Here is a 17638-nt window from a genome sequence, read left to right on the forward strand (position 1 = left end):
CGAGGAAATCAGAACAGACTCGCCGAGCACTGAACAAACCCAATTCCTGATGAGAGGACAAAGGGGAAGCTCTCTACAAACCAATGCCCATTTGAGAGATAATGGAATCACACAATCTTCTATCGGTATATTACAGAATCATTATCACTTCAAAAGGTTTTTCCTTGAGCCAAGGAAGTTGCTTGTCTAAGGAGGGGAGCTGCAGGAGGGCTCTCAGCAAGCAGGACTCACTGCAAAGCCATGAGCTCACGAGAGAAGCACTAACAGCTAACTCAGACAAAAGCTCTAAGTTTTCCAGGTCTGACACATTCTACTCATAAGAAGCAACACTTTGTGTCTAGATTGCATATCAGCAATATGTTTTGACCATTTCTCAACCTGGAATGCCTTATTGTATATATCCTAGTTAAAAATATCATGATACATGTGTACTGTCAAACATCTATAAAATACAGCAAAACAATAATTTCCTCCCCTATCCTTACCTCCTGTTTGGACTGGTGCATAATGATGTGTTGTGGTTTACAGACATTGCCTCTACTTTCAGAACCGAAATGAAATGTGAATTCATGCCAAATGGAAGCCAAAGAAAGGTCAAATATACTTCATTAAAAAGCATGTGTTTGCAAAATCCCTTGCAAAAATGAATGCACATCAAGTGCTCACTGCCTCTCAGTAATTGAGTACTCTACCCTGATGGCTTCACTAGTCCCCATTAAGAACTCCAGAAGCTTTCATGCAAAAAAATATGGAATATCGCTATTATTAAAACTGGAATTGTCAGGTACATAGCTGTACATCACTTTACGGAATTTTTTTAACAACTTACAGAAGTTTTAACACTGTTACGTTTTTTAGCAGTCTCTGCCTGTAGATAGCCAAGCCCTAAGGAGCCTGCTCTCCCAAAACATCAGCACCCAAAGGTTTACAACCCTGGCTCATGCAAAAATTCAGCTAAACATAACTGGCAGAAACATGTTCTACTTTACTAAAATATGGAAGTTACCACATTTTGCTGTGATATTCTAAAAACTCTAGAAAAGAAGAATCAAATATTGATGAAGGATGGCACTGACAGCATAAATTTAGAAGAGTGTGAAGGTTTGGATCCTTCTGAGGAGGCAAGTAAAATGGATGAAGGATGTTGATACCTCTTTGTCACCATTACAGACTGTTATGTCTTTTTCAGAACCATCTCTGAAATCTCATGGAAGTATGAAGAGATGCTTCCCTCTCTGAATGTCTCATGTTCAATTTTCTAAAATACACTTTTTTCTGTAGCTGGAGAAAGTAACACCTTGAATATATCCTGTGTATGTTGGTGTTGTACTGTAAAGTCCCTGGTTCTGTCACAAGAGATTGCTAAATTCCCCAGGTCGATATTCAGCATGTCCTCTCATCTTTTAAAACGAAGGTATCATAAATCCTTTCACTATAGCTCCCCAAATTGCTAATGTATACTTTGCCTCTTTGTGTTTGCAGAACTTATATCACATTTAACAGGTGACGTCTGTTGATGCAGTTTTCCTTTCCTGCCTCTGTCCAGCACAAAACCAATGTGTGAAGAGCTACGGCACCTCAACAACCACACCACTCCCTGGAACTGTAAATCCACCTCTGGAGCTGAAAGGTGCAGTGCAGTTCCTGTGTTTTAAATGCTTAAATATAAAACAAGGCCTACGTAGAACACAAAAAGCGCATGATTCATGAAATAAGGAAACGATAACTCGATCATAACAAATATATTTGACCTTTAAAGCAATAACAACAAACATTAAAAACACTCAAGCTTTCCTTTGCTGCCAAGTTTATTTTCCTCATAAGTTGTGCCCCATTATGCTACAATAATCCTTCATTACTCCAGCCCAATAATGCACAGTCTATCGTCTACCTATAGTTGTCTGGTGTCTATTTAGTTTTATAGCAAGCAAGCAATTTGAGAATATGGTAATAAAGCCTCAATCACAGTAATGATGTATGATGGGCTGCAATTTCTGTGTGCTAATGGTTTACAAACAGTATCCCAATGATGACGGGAATCTCATTGATTCATTACATGAGTGCAATAATACCAAAATAACTTACTATAGATCACTGTTTACTCATGCACATACTGATAACAACCTCTATATATTTCTATATACAGATATATAGAAATAAAATTAGTATTAGTCTTTCCACATAGAAGTTCACACGGCAAAAACATTTTGTGTTGGGTTCCCTAAATCAATGGTTAAAGTTGAAATTACTGCATTGAACAGGTTCTTTGAAAAGCAACCCATTGATTTTAATCTGCTTGAAGCAATCAATTACTCCCTGTCCTCTTTATTCCAAACTGTAATGAAAACTAAACTGCATTGTCTTGAAAACTAAATGTGAAGATGATCATAAACAGAATTTAAACTCCATGGATTATTCATATCTACCCATTTAGATTTGCCATTTCCATTATGAGTACATTTGCCATGAGCATTTAATGGACATCTAAAAGGGAATTCATTAAAGCAGGAGCTGTTGGCAGCACTTATGGGCTTCAGACTGCTTTATGTTTGCCTTTAATAGTGCACTATTATAAAAGTGATATATTGTGTTCATCCCATTAGTAGTTTGCAGAAAGGTCTGTAAGACAACAAATCCTTTTGAGTATTGTCAGAATCAAAACTAAATCACAGGGTACTTTTTTTCAAGCAGCATATTATGACCCCAACAAGATACCATTTTAAGTCATCTAAATTTTGATGATCTTAGCCAAGTAAGGACTTAATGGCCCTATAGACAGTCTGTTCTTTTTCTTAATGAAACACATGTGAATTATTAACGCCACCTCAAATGCATATATATTAAAAATTTGTCATAACTATTAAGGTTAAGGATGCTTAAAAATGAAATATATATTTCTCAAAAATATCTTCTCCCTTGTTTTGGGCTAAACTAGTGTCATGGAAGCAGGAAGCTTAAAGCCACCAACGTGTGTGTGGAAATTGCAGAGCAAGCAGCCTCCACCTGCCCCGCCTGCTTCCCCTCCCCCTGGCCCTCCAGAGGTGAGCAGGAGGGATGTATTTGCATAAGAATTTGCTTATTGGCACAGCAGGAGAGCAAAAGGCAAACTAAATCAAAGTTGAACTGCAAAAAGTAATCCAGGGTTGGCAAGAGAAACACCTCCCCCTATCACACATCAGTCCCGCTTGACAGATTTATGCACCTCTAGAAATAACTTCATATAGTTCACCATCTAAGTATTCATGGTGGCAGCCTGGAAGTGTTCCTTTGATTGAATCTTTATACAACACCAAAATAAACAGGTTTTTCAGATTATTCACTGCATGTTGAGCAGAAGCACTCCCAGCCCAGTCCATGCTTCCTTGCTGACCCTCTGCCTCTCACACAGCCTGTGCTTCCCAACAGATGGGACCGATGGATTTATTTATTTCTAAAGGATATAAATAAAGGATTTCACAGTGTGTGAAACCATTTTTAAAAGGATCACCACAATTACTAATAAATACAAATCATTTGATTTACTTTGCAATGTATGAATTTCCTTAAAATCCCTGTAGCTCAGGAGATATCTGAGCTTCCAAGGGTACTGGCAGCTTTACCAAGCAGTCCTGCTACTGCACGAAACTCAGCCACGGTGCCATGACACTCAGAAATAACTTATGCAGGGGGCTGTATAAATTGAAGGCAGCTGCAGAGCCTGTGCAGCTAGAACAAGTCTCTAACACCCTGAAGACCTTCTAGCATACGCAGTTTGGCCTTGAAAAAACAAACTAATGTCAACAGCTTGAAAGCTTCTAAAGAATCAGACTTCTTCAAAACATTTGTACCAGCCCTACTGTAGATCCCTAAAGGGAAGCTGCTGATCTCTCATGGCTCACCTCACCTGGATGGAAAGGTCCTAACAACATTGACTCCTCACCAGGGCCTCTATGAGTGTTCCTAGAATTGCAGGTGACAAGCCAAATATTCCCTGAGGAGGAGAATGACCCTGGGTAAGTTGGTTTGACGCAAGATCTCACAGAAAGATCTGTCCTCTTTAATTTCTTGTGCAACACAAAAGAAAAGAAACAATAGAGAGGCAATGGGTTCATTTTCCTTTCCCTGGAGAAAAAACACTGTATGGTACCCTCTAACACCATACCTGTGTGCTCTTTGGCTTTTCAGCACCAAAGCAAATCACATAAGCAAAAGTGATTGGCTCTGTATTTTTTTTTTTTTTTTTAAGTATTTTCCCAGTTAAACTTGACAATTGAAAATGCTCTACTGCTTTTCCTAATGGCACAATAAAATGGGATGAAAAGCGCAAATAGTTCAAATATTTAATAGAAAAGAAAAAAAAAAAAGATAGAGGGCAAGTATTATCAAAATGTTCAGATGAGCCACAAACTGCCACTCAAATAGAAACATGAGTGCTTGCTCTCTTTGAGCAAAATGCAGTTTCTGCAGAGATTTCTGTGCAGGCCTTTCCTGGTACTGTTATTGTCACACAAGTGCAAAAGAAAGGAAGTAGGTGTGACATCTCACCTGCCTCAGAGGAGTCTTTTCCCTTTATTCATCATGAAGCATTTTACAGTGATGTGGATGTTTTCTCCAGCTGACACTCCCAGACAGCATCTACATAAGTCATGTGAAGCCAAGGGTAGTCCAAATTTAAAAAAAAAAAAAAAAAAAAAAAATTTGATTGTGAAATCTGATGACTTCACACCTCTGGAAAGGTTCCAGATCAAAGGAACTGCGAAACAGAGGAAGTAGTTGAAGCCTCATTTCTATCTCAAACCCCAAAAGGTTTCTCATCCTATACACTGGATGTGAGTGCTGCTCTGAAGGAAAGAGTCCTTAGGAGCTCAGCTCCACTGACTCTCTCTCTTTTGGAGTGGAAGTGATGCATTGCTGGTCAGGTGACAACAGCTCGACAAGAGAGCAAAATGTTTCTGTACATGCTGCTCCATGATACTTGATCAGGCCAACATTGCTCTTTCCACACAAATACCTCTAAATAACTCTAAAAAGCATGAAAAATACAATTAATAGACCATAATAGGAATGCAAACAGTCCAATTCTCTTTAGTAAAAAAAACAGGAGTAGTGATATAAGAGTAAAAGGTAAAAGGAGGAAAAGCATGTCCTTTGCAATTCTGGATTAACCTAGAACTTACAACTATAACCAAGAGCCCCAAGTGATGGAGAGTTCCCTTGCCGTGTTTAACGTACACTTTTTTGTAAGTTAAAAACCAACTGACCTTGAGGTCACAAAGGTCTGCACTTAATTATTATTATTATTACTCAATTTCACCACATAAGAATAGAAATCATCAGTGCATAAAGCTACTTGGAAAGACTGCTACTTGGGTTAAGTATATTTTCAGGGAAAAAAAAATACAATGCACTGAAGTTAGTGCTGTGGTAAAATTCCTGTTTAAGAACACTGCCAGACAAATACATATTCCCCTTTATAAATCTAAACTGACAACACTGTTCTAAAGGAAAATCTAGACGACTATCCAGAGGAGGGTTTTTGTAATACACTAATTGCTGGTAACTAAATTTCATAAGTAATTTTGAAGGAGAGGTTAACAACTGATCAGGTAAAATCACACAACCCTCCTTTCAGCAGTGCTGGCCAGTGCACACCACGATCCCAGGACCCAAACAGAAAGGTGGATAACTCACCCAGTATCAACAAGAATTTTCTGACTCCTGGGATTTTACCGGATTGTTCTTTTTTTGACAGATGTACTTATGATGTGCTATTTTGCATATTTTTTTTCTTTGAATTACACATATTTCTGCCAAATATGCAATAAGCAATTTCATAATTAAGTTTAACTTGAATTATAAAAATTGCTGTAGTCTAATATTAAAGAATTATTCACTCTGCTCTGAACTCTGATGGTTAATTTACATTCTGAAAGGTCTGTTAAATTAATTCATTAAGCTACTTAAATAATGAGGATGCAAGACCAATGTACAGCAACGAAACCAATATATTTTAGATGACTAAGTCATAAGTTAGTCTGGGTTGCCGGGGATTTTTTTTCCCCAAGATGCCCTATTTGCTTCTTACTCCTTCTTGCTAAATTGATTTGGGAAATGCAGCACAAGGGAAAAGGTCGAGCAGTTAGAGGTTACTCAGAGAATCTGCTTGAGGTCAAATACGTGAATTTTGAAACAAAGAATATAACATAAAAAATACAAACAATCTAATAAATATGAAGTCACAGTGATCTGGGCAGCAAACATAAACAGTGTCAGAACAACCAAGTCTGGCCGCCAAAGACAGAGCAGAGGCTGGAAAGCCACAAAGCAGATCCATGTGAAAGCCGAATCCAAAACAACAGTTGTAAAGCAGAAATAGCAATTCCATTAGGTATCTTTTAAGTATATCTGTACCAGAAAAAATATTATTAAGCAATGTGATAGTTCCTCTGTCCTAGAAAAATCTGAAATGCATTTACATACAAAATAAGATGTAAAATTATGAAAGAGTGATTCTCTTAACATTTTCTGCCAAACAGCATGCCCTATCCATTACTGAGACAGGTAAAAAAATTAACCAAAGGGGTGGCTATGACTCAAATGCCAAGGAAATACAACAGAAAATTAATTTACACAAGCACTTAAAAGTTGATTACTATTATGCATATTTTGCATATAAAACAAAATGCAGCAAAAGGTCACTTTATTACAGATGCAAACATCTCCACATGTGTGGAACTACTGACATCAGACTTAGACTAATTTTGCAAATGAACTCTCCACCTAATTTCACAGGCAGCTTCATGTTCTGTCAGCAGAAACTCTAGAATTTTTTCTGAAAGCAAATCAATGCACAAAGTCAGCTTTATTCCTCTACAAAACACACTTGTGATATTATTAGGAAAGTCTTTACCTTCCTGTCCTCTAAGCATGCAACAGGTTTTTATGTGGTTAAATTGCTGTACTAAATTATCTGAAATGTAACTCCGGAAAAAATTCATCCTGTTTGCAGCATTTTTTCACACACTGTACCACTATCAGCATTTTGTTGTCACCACAGCTTCTTTCTCCTCCTGCCACCAGCTCAGTTCATTCTGGCACTTGCTATTAGAAAAACAGTATTCCCTCTCACATCACAAATTATACTCACATCCAAATAACTTAGTAATGTATTTGCCAAACACTTGTATCATCAATAATTTGGAATAGAAGTAGGATTAGATTTTGAGTCCACAAGTGATGGAATCAATTCTGAAATGTTTAAATATTAGTTTACAAATATTGCTTATAGCTTAATAGCATCATAGACGTAACTTCACACAGATATTGGCTCTAGACAGTAATTATACCCTCAGCCTAATGTTGCAGTTAATGGACCTACACATTTCAGTGATAATTGCAATCCCTGAACATGATAATGTGCCTTTATTAGCAGCTACAAAATAAAGCTCAGCTACAGACAAGCAAAGAACTGAACTGGGCTTACTATTTATTTTTAGTATTGCTGAACTGTGTTATAAAATTCTAAAATAAAATAGCATGGCACTGAAATCAGTGCTTTAATTGCAAATGTGTGAGTAAAGAATATCTCTATAATGATTCATGCAGGTTTAGTTGTCATGAGCAAGGAGCCCAAAGGTGACAAGTGAGAGAGGTGTTAAGTAACAGAACAGCAAATACACTGGACTTCGTGGGGGGGGGAGGGGGGAAAGAAAACGAGGTTTTTAAGGGCTTAAAAGGACTTTTAAAACATTATTGTAAGAGAAGGAAGAAGGCAGGAGTATAATATGTAAAATCTGAGAAAAGAGAAAGCAGAATAAAAATTCCCCAAGCAAATGCAGAAGGGAACGTGCTGTTCAGTCCAGGAAGAAGAGCATCAATTCCCACATAAACAACCACATAAAAAATGATGGAATTGAGGACATGTAAAATGAAGAACACTTTACAGCTCAATCTAATGAGGAACCCAGGGTTTATGATTCCACAAAGTTCTGACTGTTTGTCTCTATATCTTCATGGTGTGTTTGTCGTTCAGGATTTCCAGGTAATGGAGAAATTCAATAAAGAAATTTTCAAAAAGCAATTAAAGGACAGACATTGTGATTTGAAGTTTGCCAAGGTTTTGTTACTAAGAACTACTTATTTTGACTTCTGTACTAACACTTACCTTCTATTTAATTCAGCACGGGCTGTTAAGTGAATTTGGATTTCTCATGACCAGCACTTCTCAGTGCTTCCCTGACATTCTGTAGGTGGAAAAACACAAACCTTCTGTGTCTGACAAACCACAGGCAGCTGTGCTAGGCTTTTCCTTCCTGCACACACCCACAGGGGAAGGCTCTGGGTGCCTCTCGAGGAGAGGAACTCTGCAACAGCTGTTGGAGCTTCCCATCAGCACCAGAGGATTCCAGATCCACCAAAGCCAACCTGACTTTCTTATGTAAACTTCAGGGAGATTGGATGAGAACAGTGTGGGAGCTATGATGGAGTAAAAATGAGATTTGGCCCAGTGAAGGGGAAAATATCAGTAACAATATTTTTCTTCTGAAACAACCGTTTTTTATTCTTCCTAGGATATGCCACAGAAATAAGTTGTATCCAATTCTCATTGTGGTATATCCTTAACAAACTCTAAATGTTAAACTTAAATGAGAGGCATTTCATGCAATCTGAAATGTATTCAGTTCAATTAAAAATAATTGATGCATAGTGAAATAATTCTTCCCAAAGCTGCTGTAAGATCTTCAAAAAATAAAGCTACTTAATAATTTTCATCTCCTACAGGCTAGAGAGAAGCATTATTGCATATTAAAAATTGGAGTGTGGTTTTCCCAGAGGTGAAAGAAAGTTATTAAAACAAGCTATTTATTGTTGATATAACTATCCATTTGTGCTACACGAAAAGTAACAATTTCAGTACATTAAAAGAAAAGCTAATTAAGGCATAATTAGTATTTTCTATGTTTCGATAATTAAGGGTTAGTTGGCTATTTCTTTTCAAATTTCTATTTGCGGTAACCCCAACTATGTCTTTAATGAGCAGCTAACACTATTGAATCCCTGATGGCTGAGGAGTTTAGTGACCACTACTGCATTACTTTCATTTATCACTGCCTCTTTACGTATAAATTAAAGTAGCCCTGTAGCTATGTTGATCTACTTTATATCAATTTCTTCATCCATATCAGCTGAATATGTATGGCATTAACCTCATTTACCAGTTTGGAAAAGCTGAATTAAAATGAGATCTAATTTCTAGTGCACAGAACAATTTCAAAACTGCCTGCTAATTCCCAGCACCTGTCAGTGTTGGATCTTCACCTCGTGGTAATGAAATAAAACAGTGTATGTATTTTATAGCCAGGAAAGGATAATCATTCATAAGGGTTAAGATATCATTAATCATGGAGATGCCAGGGCCCAGCGCTTTTGCTGAGCCACTCACAGCTCAACTCCTCCACCTGCAAGGATCCCACTGAAGGCAGTGGGACTGCTGCAGATCTCTGCTCTTTCATTGCACAGGGGAAAAGCAGTCACACGCTGCACAATAAGTATATTTCTCTTTTTTTCCGAGGTCATGATTTGTGTCTGCAGGTGATGTAATCAAAGAGATATACACATACTGAAGAAATCTCAAAATAAGTCAAGAGAACGCCCCTTCCAGGTGAGAGGACAAGCCTGTGCTCAGTGCTCAGGTGACATCTGGCTATACACACACCTGGCTTTCAGCTGCTGCAAACACAGTCCAGCAAGAAAACTATTCTTTTCCTCCCCTCTAAACGCACTGTAGTCTAAATTCTAAACCCTTGAGATACTTTTTTATGATAATGCAGCTTTGCCAAGGCTAAAAGCCCAGGTTCCCAGACTGTGTGACCGACACCCCTCTGGTGCCAGGTGGTGGCTGCATCTCTCCGTGCGCACATGAGGCTGCTCCCCAGAAACCTTGCAGCCAGGATTTTCATTTCTGCTCTCCCACCTTGGGTCCCCATCACCGCTATTTAAAGCTGGGGCAAAATAAAAGCACGGCTTGCTGGAACACCCCATTGCCAAGGTTCTTCACTTCCAGAGGGTTCCCTCAAACTGCAGCACACGGGACGGATTAACCAACGCAGGGCTTCTCTGAACTCATCCAGGGCCGGCTGGAAAGATCCGAGCAGCGAACCGTTAACCGTTTCACAGTAAAGAGCTCGCCTAAGCGCACTTTAATAAAAACTCCTTTTAGCAGGCGAAGCAAGCGCCGCCCTCGCACACGTAGCGATCGGGTAAGAGCGCGGTGACATTGACAGAGCGCGCCCGACCCCGCTGAGCTCCGGTGCAACAGCGCCGCGCGCTGGGCTCCCACCGCGCCTGGGCCGCAGCGGCACCGGGGCGCCGGGGCACAGAACCGCCGGGGCACCGAGCCACCGAGGCACAGAACCACCGGGGTGCCGGGGCACAGAACCGCCGGGGCACAGAACCGCCGGGGCACAGAACAGCCGGGGCGCCGGGGCACAGAACCGCCGGGGCACAGAACCACCGGGGCGCCGGGGCACAGAACCACTGGGGCACAGAACCGCCGGGGCACCGAGCCACCGGGGCACAGAACCACCGGGGCGCCGGGGCACAGAACCGCCGGGGCACAGAACCACTGGGGCACAGAACCGCCGGGGCACCGAGCCACCGGGGCACAGAACCGCCGGGGCACCGAGCCACCGGGGCACAGAACCAACGGGGCGCCGGGGCACAGAACCGCCGGGGCACCGAGCCACCGGGGCACAGAACCGCCGGGGCACAGAACCACCGGGGCACAGAACCACCGGGGCACAGAACCGCCGAGGCACAGAACCGCCGGGGCACAGAACCGCCGGGGCATATAACCGCCGGGGCACAGAACCACCGAGGCACAGAACCACCGGGGTGCCGGGGCACAGAACCGCCGGGGCACCGGGGCACCGAGCCACCGGGGCACAGAACCACTGGGGCACCGAGCCACCGAGGCACAGAACCACCGGGGCGCCGGGGCACAGAACCGCCGAGGCACCGGGGCACAGAACCACTGGGGCACAGAACCACTGGGGCACCGAACCACCGGGGCACCGAGCCATCGGGGCACAGAACCACCGGGGCACCGAGCCATCGGGGCACAGAACCACCGGGGCACAGAACCACCGAGGCACAGAACCACCGGGGCGCCGGGGCACAGAACCGCCGAGGCACCGGGGCACCGAGCCACCGGGGCACAGAACCACCGGGGCACCGAGCCATCGAGGCACCGGGGCACAGAACCACCGGGGCACCGAGCCATCGAGGCACCGGGGCACCGGCACCTGGAGACCACAGCTGCCTCCTCACGTGCTGCTTCTTCACCGCACTTTCCGCGCAATGATTCTGTTTTCAATTACAAAACATTTGACGACTAAAAGCATTCCCCCAGAAAAATACGATGCAAAAGATCTGACAATAAAAAGAACTTTCTGTCTCTACACCTATGTTTTTCAGGAACTAGGACTGTTTTTCACTTCCAGAATAACTCTTAGTGCAACCTCAAGAGAAAAGCATTCAGTCAAAGCAATCTCATTTTTACAATCACTGTGACAGTATACGTGCGGAAACTGAACTGTTACTGGTGTCAGAACTCCCGAGTATGAAGCTGCCTTAGTGTTAAACTTGTTTCAAGTTAACAATTCTACGTGAACTGAAGAAATGTCAGTAACTACTTTCACTCAGTTGCATTTCTTTTGATACACTAATCAGCAAGACTTATCAGTTTTATTGACCTTGGCAGTACCTAATGTCCAATTAGGGGTAGTCACAGGCAAACCCTGCCCATCCCACAGGCTGTTGATCCAGCCTATCCCAGCAGAATTGGGAATAGCGGCACAATGAACTGCTCCAGGGAATGCTACAAACCTCTCCTGTTGCCTTTTCCCCCTCCAAGGGCAAATGTCTGCTGTTCTTGGCAGCACCGCTTTTCCAGACAACTTTCTTCCTCCTACCCTTCCAGCATCCAAACCAGCAATACACCACAAAACCGTGACACTATGAAAACTAAGTCATGCCAGCATTAAAACAAAATATGTACTGATAGACAGTTGATAGACTGGTATTAACAGTCCTGTACAGTACCAGAGAGTCCAGTCCAGTATTCAACAGAAATTTAATATCTATGTATTCAAAGGTCTGCCAGTTCCAAAGACAGTGTCTTGATGCATTATTTTTGTACTGGAATGGTTATGGCACTAGAAGTGTATTACAGCATCATGGAAGAAGTTTCAGAGGTTTTGCTCTCCTTCCTCAGACAGCAAGCCCCAGTGGGCTTATTAATAAGAATGCCTTAATTTACCTAGCCAGATCTCTTTTTCTACAATGAGTTTGCTTTTATTATATGTACAAGTTTAAGATTACGAGTTAATTAATGAATCAAATTTGTATATTTATCTGGAAGACTTGTTCTACATTTTCCTTAGACTCTTCACGGTTCTCTAACCATTTTCTGTTTGTCTGTATGCAAGCATATAGCAAACAGAATCATTACAACATGGCTGAAGCAGGCACAATTTCCATTATCCATTCTGTAAATAAAACAATCCAGGCAGTCCTGAATATTTATTTAAGTGTGTATTAACTTAGTCCTTTGATTGATGCCTGACTTTTCTGCTTCCAAGCGTGAGCCTGTTTACAGCCAGTTTGCAGAGAGCTGCCAGCGGGACCCGTAGGTAAGGATTTACAGGCATGGGGGCAGCGTGCCATCTGCTGCTCTCGGAGCTGCTACAGCAGCACCGGCACAGCAGCACCCAGCGCTGCTTTCTGCTGCCTCTGGCTCCTGGAGCACGCACAAACAGCCTGCCTGATTGAAAATGTTTACAAAAAGCGCCAAAACAGGGTGTTCACATACCTTCACACACAGCTTTTGTTCAACAAGCTGGCAAATACTGTGCTCCAAACCATGGGAATCTATCCACACAGGTGAGAGGCTGCTGTACCAGGCCTGAAAACTAAAGGGTACTGGCAGATAATGTAATCAAACCATTGGAAAAAAAAACCCAAAAAACAAACAAACACCACCAAAAAACTTTGAAATGCATTTGCAATCAACTTGAGTGTTCAAGACTGGGGCTGGAATTTGGGAATGTCCCTTGAATGGTTACACACCAGGAGAGCCTTGCAGAACTCCTCCTGTCCCAGCCTGGTTCCAAAGGAGCACATGCCATGGGCAAAGGCAGTGTATGAAATATGATTTATCACCAGTTTGATTCATGTCCACTGATGGGGTAGGAGAAAACCAGAAACAATAAACCGACGCAAAACTGTTTTCTTAAATTGATAGTGTTTCACCATATCCTTTCAGTACAGGGTATTTCTTTCTGTTCCAAGTGCTCTCCAATAAATCAGTTGGAAATATTAACCAGAATTTTCCTCAGTAATTAACCATTTAACCTTCCCCATACAGTGACCAGGCTTGTGGTCACTCACAGCACACTGCTGAGCTGGCAATGGGTCAGCTTAGATATTTTTCCTACTGATGACAGAGTTCCAGGTGATTAAATATAAATAATGCACTGCCCATTTTTGCCTGCTGCTCCCCCCCACACAAATGTTTCCTACAGCTCTCTCTAAGGATATAAAATGTCTGGGGTAGAGTGTCCTACCCAACCCCTCACAGCACACTGTACATTGATGGGGCCTCTCCAGGCAGTTACACCGGAATCAGGCAAGATAACAGGAGAAACAGAAACCCACAACATCAGATAAAGGGAAAAGAGTAATTATAAAGGTATAATAAAAATAATATTAGGAATAAAAGAATAAATATAAGAAATATAATAATAATAATAAAGAGAAATTACAGATCAGGATGACAACTACTGTAGAGCCACACTGCCTTTGAAGTGCCATCAGTAGGAATTCTGCTCATGAAAATACATGGAGCACCAGTACACTTTTACTGGTTACCTCCTGTTCCTTGGCATTAGAGAAGTCCACCAGACTTTAAAATAAAAAGTCAGCTTTGATAACTGAAGGAAACACATTGCTTTAATGGAAAAATAATTCAGTATAGTATAAAACTTTCTTTTTAATATTAAGTGAGAAAGTACATTTCAAACCTGAAGAGGAAAAAATATTCTGGAGATTGGGACTGTCCACCAGAAAGCAAGGAAGGCTTCAAAAGTGAAGCCAAACCTCAGTCATTGTCACAATTCTTGCTAAAGGCTTGCTTGAGGCTCCAACAGAATTCTTTCTCAAGATCAATTGATCTCATCTTACTGACATTCTCTTTATAACATCTACATTATGACTGTCCCCTACAGTTAAGGTGAATTAACTGCTGCTTCCTCAAAAATGCATCTTACTTTTCCCTCTTCTGTATTTAAAATGCAGAAAAGCCAAGTAATGTGAGAAATACAGTGGAAACCACATAAATGAATAACTGTCAAAAGAATAGAACTATTAAAAGAATAAATCTTGTGTACCCAGCTGTGAAATATAACACAATATAGCAGAACCCAGCTAAATGTTTGAAATAAAAAATTGAAATGCAAAGTACCCTAAAAATGTTTAATGAGCATAGCTGTTAAAATATTAACTCCTTGCATGCCAAAACTCCAAAGCAATGGTAAGAAGCCTGATAAGATGAACATCACATTAAGTGGTTCTCTCTCTCTCCATACAGTCATTTTCCCTCAGCTGAGTTCAAGAGCTTTAATAGGTGAGATGTATTGGCAGGTTCATTTCTGCATACTCTAAATTCAAATGTTGTGTGGTTTACAAAAAGTATTTACCTTTGAGCTGTGCTGAAGCTGGGCTCTCACACTCTGATCCAAGAACCACAAAACTGCCAGCCCTACATCTTCATTTTTGTACTGGGGTAACTGGCCATTCATCAAAGAGATCATCTGGAAAACTCTTAATGGCACAAACAAATATTTCAGGAAGAATTCTCAAATGAAAATGTAGTGTCACAGCCAATTTCTTTAGGAATTCATCAGCCATTTTTGTTTACCCAGGTTTAAGGTTCTTCTAAGATTTTGTTTTGTTTAGATGCTAATTAGACTAATTGACCATGATTAAACATAAACATCAACATAATGCTTTTCTAATTACTTTGTCATTTGAAATTTCCTCAGATGTGTGTATTAAACTGTGGTGAATTTGTAAAAGTGCTCTGATTTTTTTTTTTTTTTTTCCTTAGAGCATCCCTTCCATATTGAAAGAAACATAAACTTGAGAAACAGGGGTCTCAAATTGCACGTGCAGAAGAGTAGTTTGGGTTCCCTGGACACTGAGGCTGTTGTACTTAGAAACAAATTTACATATGCACCATATAATGCAGTGTCAGCCTCACTCCCCCTCCACTCCTGTCTGTCCTAACACATCTAAACCAATGCTATTTCCGACCGAGATCCTTACCTGGTAAATATCTCCACATTATCAGGATCGAGTTCAAAGAATCAATTTCAGTCTGTGTCAGCCAAGAAAATTTAATTAATTTTTAAAAGGAGTATTCCTTTGTTTAACCGCACAAGGTCTTCTGCTACCTATTCCTTGAAATTCGAATTCCCTAGCAATTAAAAAAATTAATTCCCACTTTTTGTCAGGTCTGATATACACAGTCACTGGATTAGAAGTCAGTAGCTACTTCATCTGTAAACCTGTATATTAAAACCTTTCACTTTTAATAAAAACATAGTGAAAGATTGCTAACACTAGAGAGCCTCAGGGTAGATTAGGAAGGTAAGAAACAAAGGAGAAAATGTAAAGCTTTTTCTCCACTTCTAAGCTGCATATCTTTTTTCATATGTTAGCTAGTGAATGGAAAAGAACAGAATCAAACATGCACAAGGATTAAGAAAATTTTTGCCACAAGAAATTAGTCATTCACAATAATCTCCAGCTCACTGCAAAAGGAGGACTCTAGTATGCACATTTTTAAATCTAGAGCCTTTTTTATTTGAAGCTCTAGTCTAAAAATAAGACTAAATTTCCAGTTGTTGACCAGCAGCTCCTCCGTACTTCTTCACCCACAATAATTAATGTAAAGGAAGTACTGCAGAAAACAGCAACCAGAACTCACAAGTAATAAAATCTACACTTGTGGAACGCACAAATAAAAGCCCTTCACCCCCTTTTGCCAAGGATCTGGAGAGATTACAGACTTAATTGCTCCAAAACGTTACAGAGAGGATGACGGAACTGCTCAAGGAGAAAAACATCTTGGCCTGATCTGACGAAGCTGCCTTACCACAAGAATTTGTCTTACTTCTTGGTTGCTCCTGGTTCAATAAAATAATTATTTTAGCAAATGCTGAGATGGCAGGACCCAGCAAAACTGAGATACAATTAAATTAAGAAAAACATAAAAAAAGAAGACAAGCTCAGAATTTAGACAGTCCAACCTTTATGGCAAGACATAGAGAGATGGCAGAGAAATTGAGAGACAGCAAGAGAGACATGGAAGAAAGAAGAATGGAATTTTTGTCTTTGAACCATTTTTGGTCACTGGAGCTTAATTGGTTACTATGTAATTCATTTAAGCACAGAATTTGCCGAGTCAGAAAAATTAAGGGGCAATTATGTGAGCAATTTATGTTCAATAATGAAAAGCCTCACCTCCTTCAAAAGAGCACACAATCAGCAGTATGTCCCTCAGAGAGGTGTCACAAAATGAGGCAGCTCTTTTACAAGGCTTTGATGAAGGTCTTGAATAATCAACCTAAGAAAAGTAAGGACAGAAAAAACCATGTTCCTTCCTTGCTAAAGCTAGATGGATATTTGGCAGATTAATTATTTGACATCAGAAATGAAAATTATGGCCCCGCGTTAAATGCGGGTCTCATCAGGTTCCTGACTTGCCTCATTTTTTTCCTTCAATGTTGTTTCTCTTTCTGAATGGACAGGTCTGAGCACTTCCTCAGGTTAAGATGTATTGTGACTTTTATTTTACCTACAACTGGCTGTTCACTTTGCTTTATGAGTTCTGATGACTGTGAAGAGACAACTGATGTGTATAGTACTGGATGAGTCCCTGAGTTTCCCGTGTCTATATGTATTTTTGTCAGAGAAGAAAGGTGTTTTAATCCCTTCTTGGCTAAGAAATATTTCTCATTAAAGGCTTTATGAACATCCCTTGCAGAAGGAAAAAAACAACCATGCTTACCAGATCCATTTCCTGGTTCTGAGAGAACCATTCCTGTTACACAATAATCCACAATGCCCTATGGGGGAAAAAAGACTGTATAAACATCAGGCCTTGTAGTTACCATTTTCCAACATTACTAGAATCAGGCCATATTTAATATTTTCCAACATTTCTAGAATGAAGATGAATTGTTAGGCTATTAACACTAATGGACCTAGACCTTTACACTCCCTAATTATCTCTGAAAAAACCCTCTCATCATAAATTTTAAGAATTGTCAGATTAAAAAACCCATCTGAAAACAGACTCCAAGGAACTACAGCCTAGAAATTCACCCCTGCACTTTTCTCATAGGTCTCAGAGGTTCAGTATTCTAGCACTTGAAATGCAAGCTGCATGAAATTCAAACCACAGCTTATGTGCAAGGATGAAAAAGATCAGAAGGCCCTCTCAAAAGTACATGCTACCTATCAGAAAACTCCAGTCTCTTCCCTCCACAGTAGTTTACAAAACATTGTTTTGAACTGAATGATACATTCCATCACG

The 17638-nt window shown here is 40.6% G+C and overlaps 1 long non-coding RNA gene across 6 annotated transcripts in view; it reads right to left on the bottom strand.

The window, feature by feature from the left end:
- The window catches only part of LOC120759224 (uncharacterized), an 87496-nt gene that overhangs the window by 66161 nt on the left and 3697 nt on the right, over positions 1-17638 (bottom strand). For 2 of the 6 annotated variants that reach the window (XR_005703135.2, XR_005703132.2), the window contains exons 2-5: positions 17111-17168; positions 16564-16666; positions 15364-15415; positions 14736-14859 (exon numbers count right to left, since the gene is read on the bottom strand). This is a non-coding gene — a long non-coding RNA (uncharacterized LOC120759224). The remainder of the gene's footprint in view (positions 1-14735; positions 14860-15363; positions 15416-16563; positions 16667-17110; positions 17169-17638) is intronic. The other 4 variants (XR_009208316.1, XR_005703133.2, XR_009208317.1 and 1 more) reach the window with 2 other exon arrangements.

Source organism: Hirundo rustica, chromosome 14 (assembly GCF_015227805.2).
Source record: "Hirundo rustica isolate bHirRus1 chromosome 14, bHirRus1.pri.v3, whole genome shotgun sequence".
NCBI classification, from domain to species: Eukaryota; Metazoa; Chordata; class Aves; order Passeriformes; family Hirundinidae; genus Hirundo; species Hirundo rustica.